The 15,227-nt window shown below is 38.5% G+C and overlaps 1 long non-coding RNA gene across 1 annotated transcript; it reads left to right on the top strand.

Moving 5' to 3' along the window:
• The first annotated feature begins 221 nt into the window (after nt 1-221).
• LOC139122944 (uncharacterized) lies at nt 222-15,016 on the top strand. The gene is made up of 2 exons (XR_011549551.1): nt 222-550; nt 13,453-15,016. It is a non-coding gene; the product is annotated as an uncharacterized lncRNA (long non-coding RNA).
• The last annotated feature ends 211 nt before the right edge of the window (nt 15,017-15,227 follow it).

Raw genomic sequence — 15,227 nt, 5'->3', positions numbered from 1 at the left:
ACTGATTATAAAATCAGATAATAGTGTGTTGGGCAACTTAATTGAAATGGGCAACAGCAAAGCGCAATTCTTTCAGCTACTGGTGGAAACGAGATAGTGCAGTGATTTCTTCATTTTTGATTGACGTGTGCTGACGATTTCTGAGAACGATATATACGTCTTAGTCAAACTGAGTTTTGTTCAACATATGAATTCTTTGCTTTTAATATAGATTTCATCGCTCAACAAAAGAAATCATGGGAACTTATGGGAGCCGATTGTCAATTAAAGGAGACTGCAAAATAACGCTCATCTAGGGGTTCCAGTCAGCATTTGGAACAGAGTGATGTTGAAGGCAGCATCGAAAAACTCAGTAGCATCTGAGAAGCACTCCCCAAATTTGAGTATTAACTCGACAGACTTTTCGTTGTCGATTTCACATCAGTACGTCTCAAATTAGTAGGAAGAATAATTGGTTGACACTTGACAGTGCTTCTTCTAGGTTTCACATGAATTTGGACGTCGCGAGTACACAGAGGAGTCGTACAAACGTCGATGGTGCAATAGTACGGTATGTACATATATGCAAGACAAGTAAATCCTATCCTATGTATGTATGTATCTATCTATCTATCTATCTATCTATCTATCTATCTATCTATCTATCTATCTATCTATCTTTCTATGTATCTATGTGTGTATGTATGTAGGTAGGTATGTATGTAGGTAGGTATGTATGTTTGTACGTGTCATACGTTTGTGTTTGCAAAGACGATGTAGGTGTCATATCATAACAATGAATAATTATATGTAATTGAATGGTCACTTGCTTATTACATTTGGAACTCCAAGTGTATTTCTCTATTATTGGTTATTACTACACTACACTACACTACACTACACTACACTACACTACACAACACTACACTACACTACACTACACTACACTTCACAACACTACACTACACTACACTACACTACACTACACTACACTACACTACACTACACTACACTACACTACACCACACTACACTACACTACACTACACTACACTACACTACACTACACTACACCACACTACACCACACTACACTACACTACACTACACTACACTACACTACACTACACTACACTACACTACACTACACTACAAATTAATTCAATAAGGTCTCTTTTCTCACAATGTTATACAAGGGTCAGTGAAGTTTGTTTCTAGCTTACTTAAAATGATGGAGCTGGCGACCTGATCAGCTCTGAAGATATTAAATTTGCAATGATAACAAAACATTTTTCCATTTAAAACCACCTTTGACAAATGCAAACGTAGTTAATTTAACAGTCTATCAAGCTGGTTTTCTATTGAGACAACAATTCTAATGACGTAAAACGTTATCATGGAGTTTGGTATGATTCTGTTTTGTTGGCTTTCCAAGACAATTCTCTCTCTCTCTCTCTCTCTCTCTCTCTCTCTCTCTCTCTCTCTCTCTCTCTCTCTCTCTCTCTCTCTCTCTCTCTCTCTCTCATATATACTATCTTGGTATACATCTGCAACCCATATTTACATATTTTTACATCCTGCCATAAATTGAATCTTTCTTCCGAGCTGTATTGCCTGGAGATAAGGAAACAACACAATACGATTACCGTCTTCTGCATTTTGAAGCCCTAAGGATCGTTGTGTCGTCAAGAGAATGATTAATATTGGTTTTTGAAAGAACGAAGATCTTGTTGAATAATTGCACAGCCATAAAGGTCGATGTTTTTCTTATGTTGCATTTTCTTCTCGTTTATTTTTTCAATACACCAATACTAAATCATGTCCAACGCGTTGTCATTGATATTTTCAGTGTTACATAGATCTACGCTGAGATAACTCATTCAAGGTAATTCAATTTACAGAATAATCAGACCAAACAACGTAAAATAACTTTACGACGCCGCACGTTTTCGCCGCCGCTAGGTTTTATGCCAGACTTGTACAATCTGAGCCATATATATAGATGCGAGCTTTCGTTGACCAATGAATGAAGCATGCGTCGCGAACAGTAGTCCAAAGGCAAGAGCTAAAGTATAACTGCAAAAGCATGACATATTTTATTCCATGGTTCAGTATTTTGAAAAGGGTAAAAAAATCAATGGCTAATGTTTAACAAGGTATTAGTGGCCGTTATTACAAACTGTTACTTAAGGAAATATCTGGAGAAGATGCAACGAAATGTTTGCCCTAGTCGGGGCTTCTCGAATGCTTACAGAAAGTCGCTGTTACCTGTGACACGAATACAAGCCAGTAATGACCTTTCTCATTACAAAAGCGTGGTATCATAAAAACACCTGCAAGGACATAATTATCTTTCGACCATTTCATCAGGCAGGCCACACAATGAATCAATTTGCCTGCTGACACGTGGAGAATGGATTCTCTATTAGTGATGCATGGAGAAGGAAATCACTCGATACTACGGTGAAAAATCTTTGTCTTGTGATCACTGCTGCCGCGGCCAGTGAAAGACAAAGTTTATCAAGAAGATGAGCTCGTCGCGCTAGGTGTGAATGACGCACGTCAAATCTGCAGCGTGACAGCTTCGGAAAAGACACGTGACGAATCTGTGCAAAGATGATTTGTGAAACCGATATTAGTGAGAGTGTCAGTGTTACGTGTAGGCAGAGGAAAACAGTGAGAACACGGAATACAATTCATCTGTGGTAACTTTAATACAGTAACAGATCCTACCTTCTAAAATTGATTGATCGATAAACAATCTTTTACAATCACGTCAAACATAATCCAGTGCGGCGTTTTTATTTCCCTCAGCTCAATATCATGTTTCACACGGTATCTACAGGGACGCTTCGCTATCGTTCTATCTGGAGTAATCGAACCTGTTATTTGTGCATAGAACAGCTGAATGGCAGATACAAAATTGAGCACAAGTCGATATTGTGCAACGGCTTGTCACCTTGCGCTTTGTCGTAATCACATGGAGCCTAATGGATAAATAATATCAATCAATCTTTATAAAAACACGACATTTTAATACTACGACTTTTGAAATACGGTGGGCACATGAGGCCGAAATGTGCCACGGATTCAGATGACATTAGCGCTGGCAGCGTAATTCAAAACGTTACTTTAAAGGATTAACCCGCCCAAATTATCAGACAAAATGTCGCTCGAAATTGCGATATCTCTTTTAATGGAGTCGGCTGACGAGTGTCGTGTGTTTTGAGGCAGTGGAGTGCCGTTAATCACAACAAAAAACCCTGAGCACATTCCACAGAACCATCTCCAGCCAAGTGGGACATTTATAAAGCAATTATCTGAGAAAAGTTGAGCTGAGTCCCCTGTAAGGAAGTCCATAAGTGTAAACTATTATTAAAACTTTGCAAACCAAGCAACAGTTAGTGATAGACGGATATGTTGAGCTGAAGGAATGCAGCGGTGTCATATGTTGCGAAAATAATCAGTTAATTTCGCTTCACAAAAGTTGCATCCACCTTACACCAATTTATAGGTTAGTTGAAAAATAGTTGTGTATTCTTAATACATTGATAATTCTGATATATTCCTGTTATGCTCTATATGCAGTAAAAGTAGAAGTCGACGATCGTCAAATGTATTTCTTGGCCAAGGTGAAAGTTGGCGCTATTTGAATCAACGGCGCGCCATTAGTGAGTGGATGGTACCACAGAATGAACTAAGTGATAAAACTTGCCAATTCAGCACTCTTACTCATGAGTAAAAACTCTTCAACTGCCATATGATAAATTAGAGGTACTCTGTTCTATACTTTAAAACATAATAAAAGACATTAGGTACATTATCTTTTCCAGACCTTAATTAAACTTTTTTTCTCGGAAAGTATTTCATTGAAACATTATTTCAGTAGAATTTTAGTTTGCCGTCCCCTTTCCATATTTTTCCTCTTTATCACTGCTGCCCTGGAATTCGATATCATTTTAAACGAAAAGGCTAGAGCAGCTTTCGCCCAGATTCCGATTCTGTAACCTACGCTATGCTACCGTAGCGAAAAGTGCAATCTAACAAGCGTACCAAATATATCCAAAATAACATGGCGGCTGGCAAGTGTAATTGCCTGGCGATGTTCTGTGAAAACGAACCAAACGACCAGCTTATCTTCGACTGCCTAGTAACACAGGAACATTCAGTATAGAGTTTCAAATTCTCTGCGCGTTTTGTATTACAATATTCCTATTCATACTTCAGAATGTGAGGCTTGTAGAATACCTGCCATTGTCAGTATACCTTTTCTGACTACCTTCTGAAGAGACAGGGAATTCGAAAGCCTTAATTTCAAAGAGAAGATTACTGAGTAAAATGTAGAGCAACGAAAACTGATCACTTGTTTATTCAAAGTTCATCAAGTGTGTGATTTCCTACTTATTTTCAGGATTAACCCTTTGAGCGCAAAAAGTCAATTTCTGTAGCCTTTATACCCCAGTCAAGTTTTTTTCAGATTTTTGCCAACATTTTGATAAAAACCTGTAGCTAACAAACGCGATGTCCATTTGGTCCAGAATTATCAAAAAATTACAGAAAAATTCATTAAAATTGGTAAAAATGTTACTCTAAAATTTTGGTGTGAAAAATTATAGCACTCAATGAGTTAAAATCAATCCTCCCGGCGCTGCCTTTGAAAATTGCATGAAAAAAAATATATATGTATATATATAAATATATATATATATATATATATATATATATATATATATATATATATATATATATATATAAATACATATACATATACACACACATATATATATATATATATATATATATATATATATATATATATATATATATATATATATATATATATATAATACATGCTCTAAGAGTAATGCCTCCAAAGAATTTGACAGCTTACAGTGATGTTGGGTATACGGAGTGACAGCATATTCAGTTTGCATGCCGGAAAATGCCGAGAGAGTTTGACCGGTTAAGAAGGGCTTGACTACGCAGTTTCTGCGTAGGGAAGCTTCATTACGTATTCATGGTGACCCCTGGCCAGCTGTCAATAACTTTGGGGGCTTTTGTCTTTTGGCCTGCTTTGCATATGCGTCGTTGGACACGACCTGCCAATCACCCAGGTAGTCAATTAAACTATTAATTGACTGTTTACCGACCCAATTAACACTATCCAGCAGTATCAGTCATATTTAATCGCGTGGCCCGGGTGGGCACAACGTAGGAACGCGTGTATTTCTGTGTGTACGTTTCACTTGTGGTGTTGTTTGTACCATCGTGTGTCCTTGTTTCACCTACAGCATTACCTTCAAGGTGACAGGCTTACTATTAATGTTCAGTATCATTGCACCGAGTTCTGCCACGGTGAAAACCACCTGTTTGCCTACTAATTACTGCCCGTCGCTGCCCGTCCTGAATGTAGCCTATCTATAGCTACAGTAATCACATAAATCATTTATCAGTTTTGATATATACTCCTAAATTGTAAGTTTGATCAAAGTCGAGACCACATTCAAGGGCTATGCAGATGTCCATGTAAGCACACACAGTGACAAGAAGGCGGCAAACACCTACTCACCAAGCACATCGAATCGGCGAAAAGAAGCATAAAAAGCTAGGCTTATCGCCAAAACAAACGCGCCAAGCGCTAACAAAAACCCATACCAAGCGGCCCTTTTCAGGGCCACCAAATACTCCAAAAAGGGAACTACCAAAAAATACGATAAGATGACATAGAACACACAAATACTTAAAAGAAATAACAAAAATCGTACACATAACAAACAACTGAAACACAACATTAAATACAAAATAAACAATCACAGTAACGTAACAGAAAACATGGCCGTGGAAATAAATCAGCTATTTCCAAAGAAAAGCCGACAACAACATGAAATTCAACAACAACCTATCATCGCTCAAACTATGAAACTCCGAAAAATAGTACTAGGCAAAAGCCTTAAAATTCATTCGGACACCAACAAAACCAAACAGAATAAAACCACCTTAGGATTTCAACAAATAAAGTCGTATAATGTGACTACGCTACATCGTGAGACACAAACAATCGCAACACAAATTCAAAGAAAAGTCAAATTGGACTCCACGAACAACAAAAAAACAAAAACTTGAAAGCTATCTGAAGCTTCTAAACTCGCACTTCTAGAGATACCCTTTCAAACAAGGAAACAAAACATGTCGCGTGCCAAAAGAATCGCGATAAACCAGCTTGCAAACATTGGACAAATTTTGGGAAAATAACCCTTCAACAAGGGTCGGTTTTTCGTTATTGTCAACACAAACGATTACGTACTCGAATGCGAAAGGCAATTACGTAACACTCAGTATTATACACAACAAGCCAGAACAAACAGTAAACAAAGTAAATGAACTATTAATTAAATGTACGAGAACAAGCACATCAACCAGGATACTTGTAAGTATCTTGATCCAATAAACATAAAATCCGTACCCCGCAGTGGTACTTATTGCCTAAAAGTTCACAAACCTCCGCAAAAATCTAAAAGACACACCAGTCAAAACAAAATTTACCGAAGTAAAGAAATATAGAACAAACAAACCGAACCACCAAACGGACTCACAACGTGACCAAAATTAATATACTTGCCTCGCTAATCGGAAAGCAAGACCACTAAAATGCATTAAAATAATTTTCACAAACACAAACTAAGGAAAGAATCTACACTGCGACTGATGAGAAACCACACTCGGGTTTCGAAACGCAAGCGTCAAAGGGCGACTCTATCAACTTTTGTAACAACATAGGTCCGGCTGCGTCTCGCCATAAGCTTTCCCCACACAAACAAAACATTACCGTACACACTAATCCAAACTTCCTACAAATATCCAAAGCGAAACAAACATTTCATTAACACAAACAATCGGATAAGAATGTAGGAACACATTTTCGAAACGAATCAAACAAAAACTCGACACAAAAACATTTAGGATACTAGGTGGGGAGCCTGTTTCACATTTTTTACATCTCGCTATACTGTCTATGATTCTAAAAATAAAGTCATCTGCCACTTTTTCTGTATACGCGGTTTGGCAAAACTCATCTCTTCAATCGACAGTCGGCGATTTCATGGTTCTTTGGGGCACTTAAGTGTACGTCGAGCTTAAGGAATGTAGTTACATTCGCGATGTTTTATTCGAAAATTATTTATTCCTTCAAGGGCAAATGCACATAATTTATGCTGTTGGAAATACTGGCCGCTCATAAACAAGACAATAAACTCAATATATGTGCATTTTTACTTATATTGTCAAAGTACCACCGACACCCACAAAAACCAAATGGTTCAGTCCAGGTATTTGCAACTCTGCCATCGACTGGTCAACAGGAAATCAACCATAGGTGTCTTTTGGCACGCGTATACGCCAGTCACCTAGGCGACGGTAATCTGCACCACTTATCACCATCGGGAAGGTACTCCTCCCCATATACCACTGGTGATCCCACCCTCAGGCACTGCGTCATTCGACCAAGCATTGTTATTGTAATTTCCTGCATAAAATTAACAGCGAGGTCAACCGGTCAAACTCTCTCGGCAAACTCTCTCGGCATTTTCTGTTTGTCATGACAGGAAATAACTATTGTTTAGCTTTGTACTCTATCACGACAACTTTAAGCTTGCGGTCCTAATGTGTTTTATTTCATCTTAGTTTCTCTGTGGGTTTTTTAGATCGCGCATGCGCATGATATCCATCCAACGAATTTCATTATTTCGCTGCATGATTTAATTCATGTTCAAAAGCCCAACTTTTACATCGAGAAATCGCAGAAGCCGTAAGGCATGCGCAATTCTCAATCATATGATCAGCTTTTCTCATATCTCTATGCAATGATATTAATACCCTAATGCAACACAAACATCAACAACAACAACATCGGGCGGGACCACACATTTTGAATTGAATATCTAAAATATGTATTTATTATTATATTCTTATCTTTTCTCTGTTTTTTTTATTTATTGTCGTTGTTTGTTTGTTTGTTTGATATTCATTTATTTTATTATTTATTTATTTGTGTGTTTTTGTATGTATTTATTTATTTATTTATTTATTTATTTATTTATTTATTTATATATTAATTCGTCTATCTGTTAAGCTTCCAGGCCTGCAGTGCATTCACCGCAGACAAAAGGCAAGAATTTCATCACGTGTTATATTTTAAAATTATAATACACTAATTTACCCTGTGGTTTATGGTCAAGTCCTGAGTGTCAGCCTGTCCCTATTTTATCAAGTCTATTTCTGTGTGCATTTTCAGGCTGTTTGCAAGTTCCTTTGCCCACAGGTAAATTTATTCATTCTCTTCCTGTTTAACTGACCGCCGTGTGTATATGTATCGTTATTTAGAAAGACGCCTGAAGTAATAGTCTTCCTGTCGTAAACTATTGCCTTTGCCTCTGATCTGACGTGGGTTTGTAATTGGATGGGAATAAAAATTTATTGCATGAAAACCAGATGGAATGAAAAAACAATATCAACAAATCAGACTGGTCGTCAGTTTACACACAGTGAAATTTACTTGCACACAAAGTAGAGGGCTGGGATGTGCATACATGGAATGTATGACGTAATACAGTGTCTGGCGACGAGCTGATTAAGCATGGCAGAAATGTCTGGTCGTTGATGGATGCTTGTCAGACTGTCGATCTTAAAAGGGGAACGTGGTTGATTAGCTCTATTTGACCTCAAGGGTCACAATCACCTCAAGAAACCCGACCTTTTTGTCACCTGTAGACTTCATGTCAATGTCTTCAATCCTCGAGTGGGGATTCGTCTTATACAGACCACTGTGACGGGTTCTCACTGCCAGAGGCGTCCCTCAGGATTTGTCTCTGCATCGTCTACACAGGATACAATCTTTCTTAAAGTTTGATTTCAAATGCCGAGCTCTTCCACGAAGATCGTCAAGTTGCTAAGGCGTACTAGATCCCTTCGCTATTAACCTTGGCAAACATGCAAATTAGTTTAGCAATCCATACCCTGAACAACCCGATATTTGATCGGCATTCGACAGTTTGTATCATAGACGTTCCGTATCAACAAGTAGGCTTTCCTTCGTTACAAAGTACCGCACTGTTTTCTCCAAATTTTTACATGATTTTATTCAAAAACACGTGTCATTGAATAATTAGTTTTTACCGCAATGTGCTATACAATGGGAGGCTTCGGTCCATCGTTCAGAATAACTGGTCAAGGTTGAAAGTACTGCAGTATTTAGACCTGACCACTCACATTTGCATAGTGATTAGAACCAAATAGTGCATTTATACTTTGCTGTGGATAGAGCCATGGCCTAAAATTCCTGTCTTGGCATAAAATGTCTCGGTTTTGTCAATGAAGTTAAAACTAACTTACCAATGCTAACCAACTCGGAAAATCATGTACATAATGTTGTAATTTGCCGGTACTTGTTTTCTTTTTTATTGCAGTGGCCTCCAGCTGTTTTAGACAACATAATCCTGTTCCACATCAATATTGAATCTAAAATTAAAACAAATTGTATATTTTATAGCTGCTGTGTCTTCTGGCAGTCTGAACCAACCTCAATGAACTTAAGGCAGAACGCGCCTCGGTACAGACATTCGGACTCTCAAACTTTTACAATTCTTTTCTGATATACCACTTGTGGGGGGTTCATTTTAAAGCTCTTGGTGTAAGAATACTTTATTTGGCTTAGTTTTCGAAATTCGAAAATTTAATTTTTCTACATAGAGTTAACAAAGGGATAGCGGCCATTTTGAATTTTAAATATCGGTAAATCTTGAGTTATAGGTTTCCCTGGTACCGAAATTTGCACGGTGACCCCCAATTTTTATTCTTGATTTTGAAAGAGAGAATGGTTGAAAGATTCCTCAGGGAAAGTTTGAGCAAAAGTTTAAGTCTTTCACTTTCGAGGCGCGAACTACCTTAAATCAAATATCAGAAAGAGAATGACGTATAGCATCTTCGACTTCTAGGTATCTGTAAAATATTACAGATATGGTTATGACCAAAACACCCACACTGCCACTAACAGGTAAACAAACCTTTAAAAACTCTGTGAAGTTAAAAAAAATGAAATTGTTTTTCCAGACTCGGTTATGATTTGCATACCGTAATGGCTTCCAACAGATAAAAATCCTAACCTCGTCCAAAGCATTAATGTTAGGAACTCTACACTACAACAACCGTAATATACTGACTCAATTTTGTTGAAAGGAACTGCTTCATAAATAATTGCATTTATCATATTGAACTGAATCAAAAATGGCTTGAGGCGAAAGAAAATGCAAAGACCTGTCGCAGAATTGCATGCTGGTAATGAGATTTCTGTCTTTCATTTCGTTTTATCAAAGTGCAAAATTTACTTGGTGATCACACTGAGTCGTTAATGTTCCTAACAAAAAGATATTAAAGTGTAAACTGGACTTCATTAAACAGTCAGCGTATGCTCTGAATGGTTGCACACACGTTACCATGGTGATTAGGCAAACCCCCTTCAGCGTTAAACTTCTCATTCAAAAGGTCTGCGCAATTGCGTATGGAAAAATAAAGGATTTTATAAACTGGCATTATCGAAACATTGAGACAGTACCTCTTTATTGCTCTGTGTCTTTGTTTGTTTGTTTTTCTAATTCACATTGATTTCATCGATCAAAAATACGCCTCATGAATTACTCTAGTGAGAGATTACTTCGTGTATGAGTCTCGTCCAACCATGCAGACCATACACGCTTGAATCTTTCAGTCTAACGAATTACCTGCATGATAAAGAAAAAACCCGCGGTGATATTTTCAGCTGACGTTGTCATGCTGTCAGTGGGAAAATTTCTCGCTTCCCGTGATGCAAATTCAACGTGGTTGTTGATCGCACCCAGGAAAGGAGGATTCGTCCGTGAAAATAGAACATCTGTGTACTATAGAAATAACGGGCGAAGCGCTGACCATTAACGTTTAAGCTTATTTGTGGGCAAGGGCGAGAGGCGAGGCTTGCCGAGGTAGACAACTATCATTTATAACTTTCAGTAGCTGCATTTCAACCTTGCACTGCCATTATCTTGACGATACAGTCGGCTATCCTCTCCAAGATTCAGAACATGCTATCAACATCATCATTAATCAACCTTCCCTTTTACCCCGGTCAATATTTCCAACGCCTTTCAAACCACATTAACGGCATCGCTGCGATACCTCGCATCCCTAGGGATTCTAGGGTATATTTTCTCGGCGAGGCTGATGGACACCTAGTTCACACAGCAGTATATTTGAACTTCTTTAACAAGTTGAGTTTTCTCCCGTTCTGCAGATATTCAAGAACGGATTTCAGAAATGAAACTACAATTTAAAGAGTAAACTTCTTGAGAGAGCATTATGGGTTCGTGTGCGAACTGAAATATGTGAAGCGTGGTACATGTATATGTTGTATATTCAATGATGTTAGGTTGTATGTTGTGAACCACAATACAAGGAAGTAAGCCAAAAAGTGTTTATATATGTTGATAGTTCTTGTAACAATGATAAACGATCTATACCGTATAATATTGTGTCATCGGAAAATGAGCGGTAGTCTAAAAACAACGTTCACTGTATGTTTCTGCCCCTTCGCTTATCAAATAGTGCCATCCGAGTTAGGAGAGGTGTTTTTGATTCCCGCTATTAAGCGATATTGTCTTTGAAAATGTCACTATTTCAATCCTTGACCATAGATTACCCCTTTGAGCGCCAAAGTCAATTTTTGGCACCTTTATAAAATGTGCCCCAGTCCAATTTTTTCTAATTTTTGCCAAATTTTTTGGTGAAAAACTGTAGCCAATGAAATGTAACGTCAATTCGATCCAAAATTATCAAAAGATTACACAAAAATTCATGAAAATTGGTAAATTTGGTGGGAAATATTATAGCACTCAAAGGGTTTAGTCGATTATTCACATAGTTTTTGTACTCACTCAAAGCGGCCATATGACTTCAAAGTTGAAAATTATTTAGTCGTTTAAGTTGAATGTTTGTCGCCAATGTTTGAAAAACGTCTGTGGTAACACTGTGGTAGCATTTTTCGGTATTCAAACCATTTTATCGAAGAAAATGCAAAAAAAGGATTCGCATTGGGCTTTAAGTTCGATTACTCGATCTGTACTGTAAAAGCTTTCCGCTCTCGACTTTTGAAAATATTCAAATCATAGAGAACGGCTTATCTACAAAGATTTCCACACATTGTATCTGTCAAACTCGTTTCTTTAAAACTGGACGTCCGGCAAAACTCCGTCACTACAAATATATCTGTCGTATTACCACTTCAAGGGCCCTGAGAAGAAGCTAAGACCATTGCTATTTTCCTGGATAAAAGATCCAAGCCCCAAGCTTTCAGTTTCAAACTTCGGAATGCATTCTTTTATCCAGATATATACGCTGCCGCCGAAGATCTCAGACTTTTTTACGCCAGTAGATAATAATGTCTCCCGAGGCGAGCCATACACCGGAGACTGCGTGCTGTATTTGCGGTCGTTCGATCTCTCTCCATCTCTCTCTCTCTCTTGAAAGTCGTGCAAATTGTGAATCCCCTAGCCGTTTCTTAACAAATACAACATCTGCTGAATAGCCACTGGAAGGGATTGAAAAGTATTCACGGAGTGAGCAAAATTGTCGGATGCATATCCCCGGGGCGCCAGAAACAGAGGATTGGAGACGTGGCGATGAGATATGAGCGAGAGTGGATCAACGTTGACATCTTTTACTTCTTCTTGAGAGACAAAAACAAACAAGACGTCAGGGAAACGAACTTTTCTCACAGTTTTCACGGTTTCCACGCGCTGGTGAAATCCGGTACAAGAATGTTTGATCATCGATCGATGCTGAGCAACACGTCTAATTGATTGAATATAGTTTTGCGTTGAATCGACCGAAGATTAATGTGCTCCCACAGTGCATTGCGACAGACCATTGTGCAGGAGCGCTAGCCGAGAGATAATTTGAAGAACATTGTCTGCATCGTACAGACGCATTTTGATAAATTTAGCTCTGCACATCGTAGAGATTTGAAACGTCGCTTTGTGCAGATGTGACCATCAAAGGGTACTGCTAAGGAAGTACGTATAATGTAGTGCGTGAGTAAACCTGACAACTACTGAATTCATGTGTCACTTTCTATGCCTTGTCTTTCACCCCTGCACACATTTAACATACCCTATGCGATATCGCAGAGTAGTTTTTATATTTAACCGTCATCTTAGTATCTTAGAGTAGTGTGCCATGAATTTCCAGAAACTCTGTTGAATCTACAAGCATACAGGATGTCGTGACTGTGAATTTAGTTTGTGATATCACTGGCTTCTATCTCGATCACTCTCACAAAGCAAGACAAAAAACACTAAAAATACTCTTCGTGGCATCGCAATTGTTTTAATGAGATAGTAAATTGTTTAGTGATAAATGAATGCAATAATTTTTCCAAAATTGATATTTTGCAGGTAATTAATCATGCCTAAGCGACGACACCAGATAGTTATAATCGTCTGCCTGGCATCACTGACCGCTGTCTTTGTCTTCTCGTTTCCAAACAACGCTGTTTCGCGTTTCCTTCTCCCCGCATCTCGAACGGGGAGGGACATTTTCCCGGATACTAGGAGGTATCTGATATCAAGCGGATCCTTGAAAGCCAGCGGTAGGGACACGGGGACGCCACTTCCTAACGTAACCACTCCGACCAGAGAAGCGCCCCTGCGGCAGAGATTCAATAAAACGTCCAACCGCAAACCTGCGTTTTGTGGATATTGCCGGCTGCCCGACTGCTCTACGTCTCTCGTAGCCTGCACTCAATACTGTGCCAAGTACTGTAGATGAAATCTTTCAACGGACGAGCATTTACGTGTACAGGTGTGGTAACTCGAGGATGATGGAGAGCCTTGAACATATGCAACAAAAAAGTGATCGCTTGCCGCACAAAGCGCCATTTAATAGGAATAATCTGGTCAAACGAAGAAGGGTTTAATTCGACTCTCCTTTACCCGGTTCCGTTGTATGCAATTAGTACGATGCAGTGATTTCGTGAATGCATTGGATGTACTTGACATTGGAAATTACTCCGAAGGGGATTAAAATATACCATGGAAAGAGCTATGGACAATCTCAGCCGTGCCTAAATCGCTGTGCGAATATTTCGACAGTTTGGGCAAAAATGATGCATGTTCAGAAGTCTGCGAAGACGAAACAACATTAGAAACGCATCTCCCGGAGAAAAGCAGAGCAGCTGATGAATGAATCTTGGCCGTTTCTACATGGATCGGAATGTAATGTTTCCATGTAAATTTTCAAATTTTAGCTGCGCAATGTTAACTCATCGAGAAAGCAGCGTGCATCCAGATTCAGATTGAAACCAGCATAATGCATTTGCAATATGGCTGAAGTTTTGATAAACATTTGTAGATGTTCTTCAAACATGATAATGATGTGATTTCCCGGCCACTGTTCCCTGAAACGTGATGCGGTCTGCCGATGTACTCCGAATCGTATCTATGAACCACCATGAGCATATCAGGATACCCCGGAGACCGTAACGTTTATACATGCTAGCGGGTATTCTTTCCTGATATCTATCACGGGAGACAGATGGAGCATTCGTGTCTTCTGGAGAGAAGCGGAAACGTTCGTCTTTGCTACAACAAATGAGGTTATTTAGGATACAGTGCGATACGCTGTGTAGCGATTTCATAACGCATAGAGGGCTGCATGTCCGACTTTTGAATTTTAGAGTATACATATGCTTCTTCGAAAAGTTCATTCAGTCCATTCGGCGGACAGAATTGTAATATTTCAAAATCTTTTCGGTTGTTATGTAGCAATTATACTGTTTCATATCATTTGGATGAGTCAGAACTCATGCTTTATCGACCAATGAATCAACAATTATATTATAATTCCTGCAGACGTAGATGGTATGGTCATACCGATTCCAGTTATTTCCAAACAATCATCTTTTAAAAGTTACAACACCAGATAGCAAATTGAATTAAAATTCACTTTCTTTTCAAAGCATTTTTGCCTAAACTGTTACACTTAAAATGTGTATATATAGTCCGTAGTTTGCGAGGTTTTGATTGCCGCAGTCTGCAGCTGAGAAAGAGAGGTTGGCAACTTACATGAAGAGTTTAGAAAACGGGTGTTTTGATGAACACAAAACTTAAATTCCGACTGTTCAGGCAAGGATAAGTGATGATGTAATATCCAAACATCGTGACAGACAGAC

Source organism: Ptychodera flava, chromosome 22, assembly GCF_041260155.1.
Source record: "Ptychodera flava strain L36383 chromosome 22, AS_Pfla_20210202, whole genome shotgun sequence".
NCBI lineage: Eukaryota > Metazoa > Hemichordata > Enteropneusta > Ptychoderidae > Ptychodera > Ptychodera flava.
Note: the sequence above shows the minus strand (reverse complement) of the source record. Positions and strands in the feature narration are given on the sequence as shown.